The sequence below is a fragment of the Aythya ferina genome (assembly GCF_964211825.1).
Source record: "Aythya ferina genome assembly, chromosome: 2".
Taxonomy (NCBI): Eukaryota; Metazoa; Chordata; class Aves; order Anseriformes; family Anatidae; genus Aythya; species Aythya ferina.
The window spans coordinates 57,078,500-57,090,781 of NC_140297.1; positions in this window are offsets into that span (position 1 = coordinate 57,078,500).

Genomic DNA, 12,282 nt, shown 5'->3' on the forward strand with positions numbered 1-12,282 from the left:
AAACTATTCAATTCCTCCATGGAGGAGACAGAATCTGAATGATTAAAGGATCTTCTTGAAGAGAAAAATAATTGACACTTGCAATTTTCTGTTTGATACGGTTCTGCTCAGAAAAATAAAATGCTGTGATTATGTGTTGCTGAGAATCCTATTTCATAATGCAGACACCATAAATTCAAAGGAAATAAAAAGATTCTGGTAATGTCCATATCCAGTTCCCAGATCATGGCTATGCCACCTGATTGGACAAATTTCTGATTAGAAACCTTTCATTAGGGGGTAATACTCTTTTCTGCACATAAGTTAACTGAAGGGGCTCTGTACATCAGGGTAGACATTCTCTAAAAATCAAAATGTCCCCTTTTTTGTATAGAACCTAGCATGTCCCAACAGTATGAGGATGTCCCCACTTCAAAGAAAAAAACTTCTGTCTTGAGAAAAGATTTTTGAGGGTAATCCAATGTATTTTCCTTAAGGGTACTGTACTCCTGGAGGCGAGTTCACATTCTTAGCCTGAGGCTTGCTCTGTAGTCAGTGGAGAGGGATTTCCAGAGGGCAGATCTGAGCCAAAGCTAGGCTTACTTGTCCTCTGGAAATGCATCTCTGTTTCTACTGACTGTAGTAAGAGACTAAGATGATCAAAGACACAGCAGAGTAGCAGAGAAGTGGGGCAACCAAAGGGGTTTAGTTTGGCAGGAGAGCTGTGAGGGGAGAAATAGTGAAGGGACAGCAAGCTCTGATCACTTCTGCTTCTTCTGGTAGAGTGATGGACATTCCAGTTATTCTGAGTATAATATTAAAGGACAGAAAAAGAGAGAAATTCACAGCTAGACATGATTTAGAAAAATCTTTACTGAATGTTAAAAAAAATATGCTTTTAAGGGCAGAAACAATAGGATAAATATGTTTCTACCCTTCATTCCTCCAGGTCATAAATTATTGGTCTCTAACTTTTGTGTGTTGTCCTAGTAGCTGCTGTTTTCAGAGGAGAAATAACTTGTGAGGAAGGAAAAGGGAAATGGAGAATGAAGAATCTGAGATAAAAATATCACGGACTCCAAGAGATATGGAAAGTGAGCAGTGGTAGAGGAAAAGATGAAAACAAAATAGAATTGTGAAGTGATCAAATTAATTTGATCAAGTTAGTTTGCTTTTCAAACATGAATATGCTTAGGATGCATGATATCTGTGTGCACATAAGCAGGACAAAATCATAGGAAGTAAAGTCTGTTACCTTCCAGAACTGTATAAATTGTGCACAAATATTTTCAGAGAGAGAACCAGTTCTTAAAAACTGTTGTTGATGAAGGACCCATGGTCTTGTTTGGCAACATATTATGCTGTTTAACCATCACTATTTATTTTCTTTATAGCTAATATAAATCTCGCTTGCTGCAGTTTAAACATATTCCTTCTTGTTCTATTCATTGTGGAAAAAGAGAAGCAGGACATGCTTTTCATCTTCGCAAAAGCCTACTGCATATTTGAATAGTTATCGTACCAACTCTTTAGTGCTCCTTTCTCTAGATTCTACAACCTTCACTTATTCAGGTGTATTTTCTAGACTGCTGTTATGCCCAGCTGTTTTCTATCTTTCTCAAATAATATGCTCAAAACTGCCCAGAAAACTCCGTTTGAGGCCATCTCAGTTTCTGAGTGATGTGAAAATATGTACTTATGCTGACTGGCAGCACTCTTGTTTGTACGTCCTGGGGTAACGCTTACCTTATTTGTAATAGAGGACCACTATTGATTAATCTCTTTAAAATCTACTCTCATGCCCAGATTTTTTTCCACAGTTCAGCATATCATTTCCTATCTTTTATGTGTGAAACTGACTGTTCCTGGCCAGCTGTATCTTGCACTTCTTGTCATGTGGTTGCCCTATTTTTTTCTGACTCTCATCCTAATAGTGTACTTGCAGTTATAGCCACCTTGAGCTGATCAGAAAATGTAATAGACATTTTCTCTATTCCTGCTACCTCTGTAAATACTGACTGGGCCCAGGAAAAGCCCCTCTAACACCATTTGACACTTACTTCAATAGTCAGCCGTTGTAATGACTCTCCAACTACCCATTTCCACACACTTGTCTGCCCACCTTTGAGTAGTTCCATCAGGAAGCAGCGATGCATCTTACACAACTTTTTTCAGTATGCCCAGTTCAGCCTCAGCTTTCATTTTTGGCTGCACTTCGTAATGAACATTGGTATTTGTACAGCTGCCTTCTATCTTCCTGGCTGGCTGAATAAGGGTCTGATTATTTTCCAACAACTTTTGTAATTACCCTTGAAGAAGTAAATTGCTATCTGCTATGTACAGTACATCTGTCATTATGATAACTGTTCCTTTCTTCATAATATTTCCATGTGGGCTTTAATTGGCAAGCTTTTGTAGCTTGGCAAAGATTTCATGAACTCTCTGTCTGTGCTCTGAAGAACAAAGAACAACTTTCAAAGGCAGAAAGACAAGGCTAACAACTAGAGCTGCTACTCACTATAAAGGTGTCTCTCACTTGTAACATGCTCAGGGTTTATGTCTTGTATTTTTTAAAAGCTCTCTACTGGTCCATGACATTAGCAAAAATAGGAAAAACAGGCTTTTCTACAACACACTTTTCTCCCCGTCCTTTATTTGTCCTTTATTTTATTTATTTATCTTAAAAAAGAGGTGGAGAGCATTCATAGGGCTACTTCATGTCCTTTTCTATACAAACTTTGTGTACCTTCAAGATGCGTTGTTTGACATTGTTGGCATGACTGGATGTTTCTGCTTGTGATGTTCCACAGCTGACTGCCTGCTCCTGCCTTGAAATAAAGTAACTTCTCTCAGAAAAAAAATAAAAAAATAAAAAAAATTGTACTGAGAACAGTTTAGAAGAGAAATAACTGGAAGTGTATTAAAGCATAGATCTTTCAATAACACCTTATAACAAAGATCTGTTAGACAAGTATCCTGATTTAAAATCTTAAGTAGGTTTCAAAAGTAGAGTTGAAGAAAATTATGGTCATATATACACAGCATTGTACATCATGAATAGTCTAATTAAAGGTCTTATTTGTCCATATACTAATCATAATGTGACAAGTCCTTACTGAATGCAACACCTTCCAATTTGATTCTCTGAAGTGCCTGATGTTAATTAAGCTTCTTAATTTATTTTTTGTTAATGGTTAAACAGAGATAAGATTTGCCCAGAATTTTTATGTGGCTTAACGTGAGAACTACAGATAAAAAAACTCTAGCGTTGTGATTGTTAATACCCAGCTAAATCCATCAGAGTACATTTCCTTTTCCTGAAGTGGTAGCTTTGCATTAATTTGCTTTTTAGTTTACTATAGCAGCAAAAGTGGTAAAAATAGATTATTTTTTGAAGTATGTGAGAGTCTTCATTTTAGAGACCATTTAGGCATTGCTTATTTAGCAATCCATAATTTGCCATTTGCAACTATCTCCATTTATACTGTGCAACAGAATTAATGCTCTGCATCAATGCATGTTTGGGATTTAGGTGATTACATTGCTGCAGGACTATAAAGGTGATCCTCAATCCAAAGCAGGTCTGAGAACAACACAAAGTGGTAGAGAAAATATGATGCTGTAGGCACCATCTCTTTGATAAAGTATACTTGAGGGATTCTGACTGCTCTTAAGTGACTTCCAAAGTGACTTGTAAAGTCACTTTAGAAAAATGCAAGTTTATTGTCCCTTCTTACCAGGGACTTCAGATCAAATAACTTTATTCTACATGCAGCAAAACTATTTTTTACCTGATTTTTAGCTAATTCTTTTATTTGTTTCATTTGTTCCTTTGCATCCAATACCAAGTAACAAAGTAACTGCATAGTGCTCCATATGGGGCCTTATTTTAGTGCTAAATACAATAATGCATATATGATTTATGGGTTTCAACATTGTATTGGAAACTTTCCTACCTAGAACGTTCATTATGTGTGAGAGATCATTGTTAGATGAAGTTCAGCTGGTGCTTATCAACATTTTCAGTGCTCTCTGTTCTTGAATTCTGCAACAAGGGGAATACGTTTTGAAGGGAGGTAGTTGACTAGGGACTTGGTATAATCTATTTACATTGATTTGGATGAGGAGGTTTGCCAGTTTCAACAAATAGCAAATTGTCTTATGATTTCATACTCCCACTGTTCTCTTGGTACCAGAGTACTCTGACTCATGATTCTGATTGGAAGGCCTGCCAACTATCTAAATGCAAAACAAAGGACTAGAACTACTTTTTTATGTTTCTTTAATTCCTGCAAATGTTGCAGATTTATTCTCTATGCTTTTCAAGCAACACTTTCTTGACTTCCCTCCCTTGTAGCACTCACTTTAATTTCTTTCAAAAGTAATCGCTCTTGAAACATCACTTGCCCCACCTCTGCCTGCCATAGAATCTCCCTAGGTTTTGAAACCTAGGAAACCTAGTTTTGAAAACAATGGATAACTTCCTTCCCTCCTTCCTTCCTTCCTTCCTTCCTTCCTTCCTTCCTTCCTTCCTTCCTTCCTTCCTTCCTTCCTTCCTTCCTTCCTTCCTTCCTTCCTTCCTTCCTTCCTTCCTTCCATGGTGATGTTTTGGTTTGTATGTTTGAATCATGTATATGCATAGACAAAGATATTTTTGAAACAGTGTTATTTGTCTGTTCTTCTCCTTGGTGAGAAGAAGGGAACTGTGGTGCTTGCTGACAGAAGAGGTTATGCTTAGAGACCAGACACAAGGGATTAACAAAGGCTAAGTGGAGGGTTAACATATGTTTTTTACTTACACTAAACAGATTGGCATACTAAAGGTTACTCTTTATAGAAGCTAGGAAATCATTTCAAATTATAAGTGTACAAGAGTATTAAAATTCCTTCTTCTTGACTGAGAGCAGGGGCTTAAACTTGGTTTCTTCTATTTTTCAAGAAACTCTCAGCAAGTTACAGAAAATCTTTTCACAGATTCTTCCCTTCCCTTCCCTTCCCTTCCCTTCCCTTCCCTTCCCTTCCCTTCCCTTCCCTTCCCTTCCCTTCCCTTCCCTTCCCTTCCCTTCCCTTCCCTTCCCTTCCCTTCCCTTCCCTTCCCTTCCCTTCCCTTCCCTTCCCTTCCCTTCCCTTCCCTTCCCTTCCCTTCCCTTCCCTTCCCTTCCCTTCCCTTCCCTTCCCTTCCCTTCCCTTCCCTTCCCTTCCCTTCCCTTCCCTTCCCTTCCCTTCCCTTCCCTTCCCTTCCCTTCCCTTCCCTTCCCTTCCCTTCCCTTCCCTTCCCTTCCCTTCCCTTCCCTTCCCCTTCCCTTCTCCTTCCCTTCCCTTTATTTTTCTTTACTTTTCTTTCTGTTAGCATTTTGCCTAAAGCACTTAACAACTCATCAATTCATTGGAGGACAGGCAAGAAGCTGGAGAGACCCTGCTAGGGTCTCCAGCTGATAACCCTAGTAAGAGGTTTCAGCGTTATTGCACTAGCCACCCCCTCTTGTGAATCAAACTTGGATTGCAGGCTTAATTAAAGGGTCAAATTCTGTTTGGTTTCTGTTGAAAATTTAGGTTTGACTAAACTGAGCTTGTTTTAAATCATCACAGAGATTGGAATCTGGTTCAAGGTCTGCTCACTATAGAAAAGGGTATTAAAAGTTATTGGGTAGAGAATTAATACCTTCCCAATAGCCTTTGGCAGTGGCATTAGCATTCGTAAGTAAACACCAATAAAACTACAAATTTAGGCTCACTTTTCATCACTGTGTGGACACCACTTGCTGATGAGAAGTCACTGTGGAAATGAATAATAAGCAGGAACTGCCAAAATTTGTCTTCACTTGAATGGTGCCATGGTCCAATTTATACAGCTTCAGTAGTGGGAGACAAATGAGCAATGATCATTATTTATTCTGTCAGAAGCGATGGTGGTATGAATGGCTTTGTCCAAAATAATCAGAATATTGGCTAAAAGCCAAGGCAAAGAGCCACACATGGTGTTTTATGGATTTAGATAGTTACATAGCTTCTGACTGTGAAAAAAATCTGAAGTGAATGGATGGGATGGAGGGTGGAGAGGAAGAAAAAAGTTCTACTACTGTCATTTGAGAAAACAAATAGCTGTGAGATCAGGCTTGCTAGTGCATGTATCTTTAAAATACAAACAGTAATATTGTTCTATACAGGAGATATCCTTCTATACAAGAGACATCTTTCTCTACAAGATATATTTTTCTATACAAGAGACATCTTTCTATACAAGAGACATCTTTATAGACTTATGGGAATCACGCAGCACTTTACAGACTTTTTGTCTGTATGAATCAAACACACTCCATTCCTGGACTGTGAGTGGAGTATCTGTCCCCTGTTCTTACCCCATTTCCAAGGTAGTGATTAAAGCATGAAAGATAATCTGGAGCATGAAATGGTTTAATCCAGGTTTATTATGGTGTCGTGGTTCCGCTCGAGTGGGCAGCCGAGCTCCACCACAGCCGCTCTCTCACTCCCCCTCCTCAAAGAGAAATGGGGAGAAAGTATGTGAAAAGGGCTCAAGGATTGAGATAAGGACGAGAAAATCACGCAATAATTATTGTAACGGGCAAAACAGACTCGGCATAAGGAGATAGTAAGATTTATTGCCTATTACTAACAAGCTAGAGAAGTGAGAAACAAAGGAAAGAAACCAAAAGCACCTTCCCCCCCATCCACCCTCTTCCACCTCCTCCCCCCGAGCGGCGCAGGGGAACGGGGGAATGGGGGTTATGGTCAGTCTACAGCACTTCTTCTCTGCCGCTCCTTCTCGGTCACTCTTGTCCCCTGTGCTGTGGGGTCCCACCCACGGGATGCAGTCCTTGATGAACTGGTCCGGCGTGGGCTTCCCACAGGCAGCAGCTCTTTCAGAACTGCTCCAGATATGGGTCCGTACCACGGGGTCCATCCCTCAGGAGAAAACTGCTCCAACCTGGCTCCCCTACGGGCAGCAGCTCCTGCCGGGTCACCTGCTCCTGCGTGGGCTCCTCTCCACGGGCTACAGGTCCTGCCCGGAATCTGCTCCGACAGGGGTCTTCCACAGGCGGCAGCCTCCGTCGGTGCAGGGCCACCTGCTCCACCGTGGTCTCCTCCATGGGCTGCAGCGTGGAACCCTGCTCCACCGTGGTACTCCATGGGCTGCAGGGGGACATCCTGCTTCACCATGGTCCTCACCACAGGCCACAGGGGACTTCTGCTCCGGCGCCTGGAGCACCTCTCCCCCTCCCTCTACACTGACCTTGGCACCTGCAAGGCTGTTTTCTCACTCCCTTGACTCTCCCGGCTGCTGTCTGGCGCAGCGTTTTTTCCCTGTCTTAAATATGCTCTCACAGAGGCGCAAAACAACATCGCTTATTGGCTCAGATCTGGAAAACAATGGGGCCCTTCCCAAACATGGGGCAGCTTCTAGATCTTTCTCACAGAAACCACCCCTATAGCCCCCTGCTACCAAAACCCTGCCACGTAAACCCACTACATATGGTTAGCTGCTTCTCTTTCTAATTTAACTGTTCACTTTATCTAATAGGTTTGATACTTGGAAGTTGTATTGAAGCTCTCCACTGGACAAGCAAAGACATATTTTCTGATCCTGCAGCGTTGCTAGCTACCTGACAGATGGTACTATACAAGCCCTACATGCATTCTGAATTTTCTTCTCACCATAAGGCACTCGAAAGAAAAAAGTAACATTATCCAGGCACTCTCAGTTGGAAGACTGGAAGTGAACACACTGAAATTTGAACTCCTTGCAAAGAATTACTCAAGAAGTCCCATTGAATCGATCACTATTGCACTTTCTGTTTCTGTCAGTTTATGTGGACTCATTTGGAAGTTTGGTTTCTTTTTAACTATCCAAAAAGCTTAATGAAATAAACATCACCTTTATTGTATGGTAATCTAGTACAGGAGTTATTGATGCCCTATTCTGACAGAGTTCTTCACTTTCTGAAGATAGGGAAGTCTTCCAGTAGGAGTGTTCTTCCCCCTGATTTAATTGGCATTATGATGAAAGAATTTAAGCTCCCCAAATCTTCCCCAGATCCAGTGGATTTCTGAATAACCTTAGATTTTGTACATTGCAGCCATCCATGACCTCCCTTCCATCACCAGAGCTCTATAGAGGATCCCAGTTTGGGCAACCATTTAGGAAAGGTTCTGAGCAATTTTGATCCAGCCTGAGGCACTACACATTAACCAGTCTTGTGAACCTTGAAACTAATGACGCCTGATTTCCTACTTCATTAAGCTTACTGTTTAGTGAAGTTCTCATTACTACTGTTCATTTTTAAAGTTTGTTAGATTTGCTATGTCCATATCTCTACAGACTTGCAGATGAAGTTACTGAAGGGAGCTGTGTTTCCAATGGAAAAGAAATAAAAGCAAATTATGAGCTATTTTCTTTGTTTTAAAAATCAAAGTCAATTGTAACAAGAGGCAGGCTTCACGAGCATCACACTCGCTGCATTGCAGAGATAATGTGAATGACAGCCATTGTGATATCACCTTGGGGAACAGCTCCAAACAGTCATTCTTTAACAGCTGTCTTATCTTCATGCTGTCTGATTTATACATTAATTACTTATATATGGCACAAATTGTAGCCCAGTAAAAATGGTTTAGGCTATTTTAGGACAGAGACCATGATTTTTTGCAATTGGTAATAAAGGCTGCAGGCTTTGTGTCAGCCTGACAGTACAGACTCAGGACTTGTCTGGGTTTGCCTTGGCCTAAGCTGATTGTAGCTTGGTTATTGCTTGCAGCTGGCCACCTCACCGGTACCTCACCTGGCTGGGCTTCAGCTCAATGAATCCCTTGGACAGCAAATGACTGACAGACCCCCCAGTCCATGTTTCCATAACAGAAGCCCTTTGGGTAGGTGAGGCTGTTGTGCAGCTTTCAAACTCTCAGTAGGATCCACAGAAGATGAATGAGACTGGGGTGAGAAAATTTATAAAAAAAAATAGTCCTGAACTGACCCAATATCAAAGAAAATCCCTCCAATAATGTCCTCTGAGCAAGGACCTCAGGATGATAAGGATGTGTTTTAACTCTACCCATCCCTATATACTGGAGGAAGACTGAAATGGTCATCCTTAGGACCCGGAAGTACACCTAAAACAGTCAATATAACACCAGAGAGCAGGATTGGTATTAGAATTTTATTTATTTATTTATTTGTATTAAAAAAATCCAACTTCAATATCAATGAAGCTTTTCTGTATTAACGAGATCATTTTGGATTATTGGATTGCCAAAACAGCAATTGAAGTACCAGTGAATTCTTGGTTCAATACATAGTATTCAGTACAATGATAGTATGCCTATAACAAGATTTTGACTGTAAAGAAATAACCCCAAACTACATTTGGTGCATTATATTTTGCTGAATTAATATAGCTGCATTTGCACTTATGGTACCAAAATTGTAAGTTATGCTTCTTAACTGTACAAACACATCAAATACACTACAGTAAAAAGACAAGTCTTGCAACATATCTTGTCTGTTAAAGTACTAAAGAAATTTTAATTCCTTCTAGTTAAAGTGTGTTCTGATCCTAATAAGCTGACACACCACAAAGTTTGGTGGCTTGCCCTCCAATTAGTGGAAGACAGACGCTATCCATGTCAAGGGCAAATTGGCCTTTTCCAACTCCTATGTATTCCTCATCAAAGCTTCAATTTACTAGGCCTCTCTGCCTTTCAAACCTGAACTCCATTCTCCCTTACTTGACTGAAGTGCTCAACTTAGACAACTTCTGTGATGAGACTTGTAAACTCAGAAAGAAAAAAAAAAATCTTTCTCCCTATATTATGAAATTTAGAAAGTGAGGTGTCCCAAGTGGATTCTCCAGTGTCTCATAACATGAGAGCCTAGATTTTCCTCCCTTCATCATGGCCTGTCTTATGAGACTGGTAGAAATTTATCTGATTCTCTGTCAACTGTGGTGGAAAACAATTGGTAAATTCAGCAATTACTAGGAATACCCAAATCCCCCTTCTCAATTTTCCACATTTTCACATACACACATCCTCATGATTCATTTCATGGAATCTTGCAAAGCATCTTTTACTTTGCAAACCAGTCTAAGAAGCTATTTTAAGCTGTGGGAAAGGAATTTTCAGGTGGCTCCATGCTGTTTCACACATCCCTGGATTAGATATAATGAGGAAACAAGTGGTAGAAGCAAAAACTTGAGCAAGGTCGAGATAAAGAAAATTGGCTACAGTATTAAAGATGAGCTTTGGGGCAGTGGCCAATTGCTGGCTGGCTCGAGGCACGTGTCTGAGGGTTTCTAAATAATTGTATAACAGATTTGGGCGTGTGGACAGTGCATGGGGCTACGGGGAAATTATTTGTAGTAGTGAAAAAGGGCAATAAAAGCCTTCTGTTCAAGAGCCATCAGGAGTCCGTGTCCTGCATCCCTTCATTAAGCTACCAAGAAATAGCACTCCGCTTTGTTCATATATTCTGTAAATTAGGTTCCTTTCTGAATAATGACAGAGACTTTCTGAAGTGTTTTCATACAATTCTCTTCATTTGATTTGCTATTGAGCCAACATATTATGTTTTGATGGCAAGCTTGCATTCCTGTGTACAGGATGCTTTTAAATTATCACAGGCACTAAAGAATGTAATGACTTATTATGCTCTGTTGTCTGCCTTTGGTAGTATATGTGTTATTTATTGTACTCGTGGTATTTAATTCTTTCTCACATCTGCCATGCTTTCATTGCCTTAATGGTCAAAGTAAATATTTTACATTACAGTACAAGTGGTAAAACATGTTCCGTAGCCAGAATGAAGTAAATAACCCAACACTGGATCTTTACTCTCTAATTTTTACCCAACTGCAATTTTATTTTTTATTTTTTGTTGCTGTTCTGGTCTTAAATCTCAGGGCATCACTGTTCAAGTAAAATTCACCTCCAATTAAAAATGGCCTAATAGCCTTCTCCTTTTCCTTATAAAATATTCTTGTGTAACCAATTCCTCTATTTGGGGCATGCAAATCTCCTACATTATGAAATCAGTTTCTCTAATGATGCAGCTGGCATAAACAAAAACATAATTCACAGTCTGCAACAAAGTGAGAATTTTTTAACAGCCCCTCAACTTATTATTTAAAGCAGTTCCAAGGTCATTGCACTATTGATAGATTTGCCCTAAACCAACAAATGTGTAGTAAAAGCCTTAGTACAACTATATGATGGAAACGAAGTGCAAGGGGACAGAAAGGAGGGAACCACACCCTTTATAACAGTATTAAAATTATATTGAACTTGGACAGGACTAGTATCCCAGATAACAGCTACTTAGGAAAGAATTTCTTCAGAAGTCAGCAATTTCCTTCTCCCCCAAAGAAGTTTAGCATTTTGGGGGAAACATTATTTGTGGTGTATAGCTTCAAATATAAAACAGATTTCTTTGGCTTAGCATCTTAAGTAGGTGATATTTGCATGAGTATTCCCTTTTCTACTTCTTGCCAAGACAGAAAATAACATTAATCAGCTTTGTTAAAGTCATTCTGCTCCATTATTTCAGGTAGGAGGGCCCATGGGAAGACAAGGTTAGAAATCAACAGAAAGGAAGAAAAACTCAGGGAGCAGTAAGGAGGAAAAGAAAGGAAAGGAGGAAAAACATTAAAACTAAAGAAAATGAGAATAAAGGAATAATACAAAGTATAGAGATCCTGATCAGTAGTGTTGTTCAGGTAAACGATTAATGTTAAGGCTTTTAAGGCTTAAATACTTTGGAGAGTAGATCTAGAGGAATTACCTAAATACAATAGCGCACTAGTTTAAATAAAAGCTATCAGGTAGCATGGCTCAACTTTCATTAAACTGGTAGAATTTGGTGTATCAACATAATAGTGTTTTAAAATGTTGGCTATGTTTGTGAATTTATCTGACTCTACAGAGCAAGTTTCTCACATAAAATTAATAAGCTAATATAAGCCAGGTCAAAGTACATGCCGTGTTTCCACAAAGAGTGCTTTGGATGTGACAAACTTTGATTTGCAAATGAATGCGTACTAATATCAACCTACAACCAAGTTCACTAAAATTTAACCATCCTTTGGTATTTCTGCCATTCCAAGGCTATCCAAACTTGCTGTTAGGCTTGGTTTCCCTGGTTTCCCCTCCTGGTTTGTATCCCACTTAGCATTTCAGCTATACTGAAGGAGAGAACTCCCTCAAGCTCTGCTAGTAACTTTATCCATCTCTTTCCAGCTTTGCTTTCAACCTCCTGTCTATCCTTTACATTGGCAGGCAGAACCTTGGACTGTG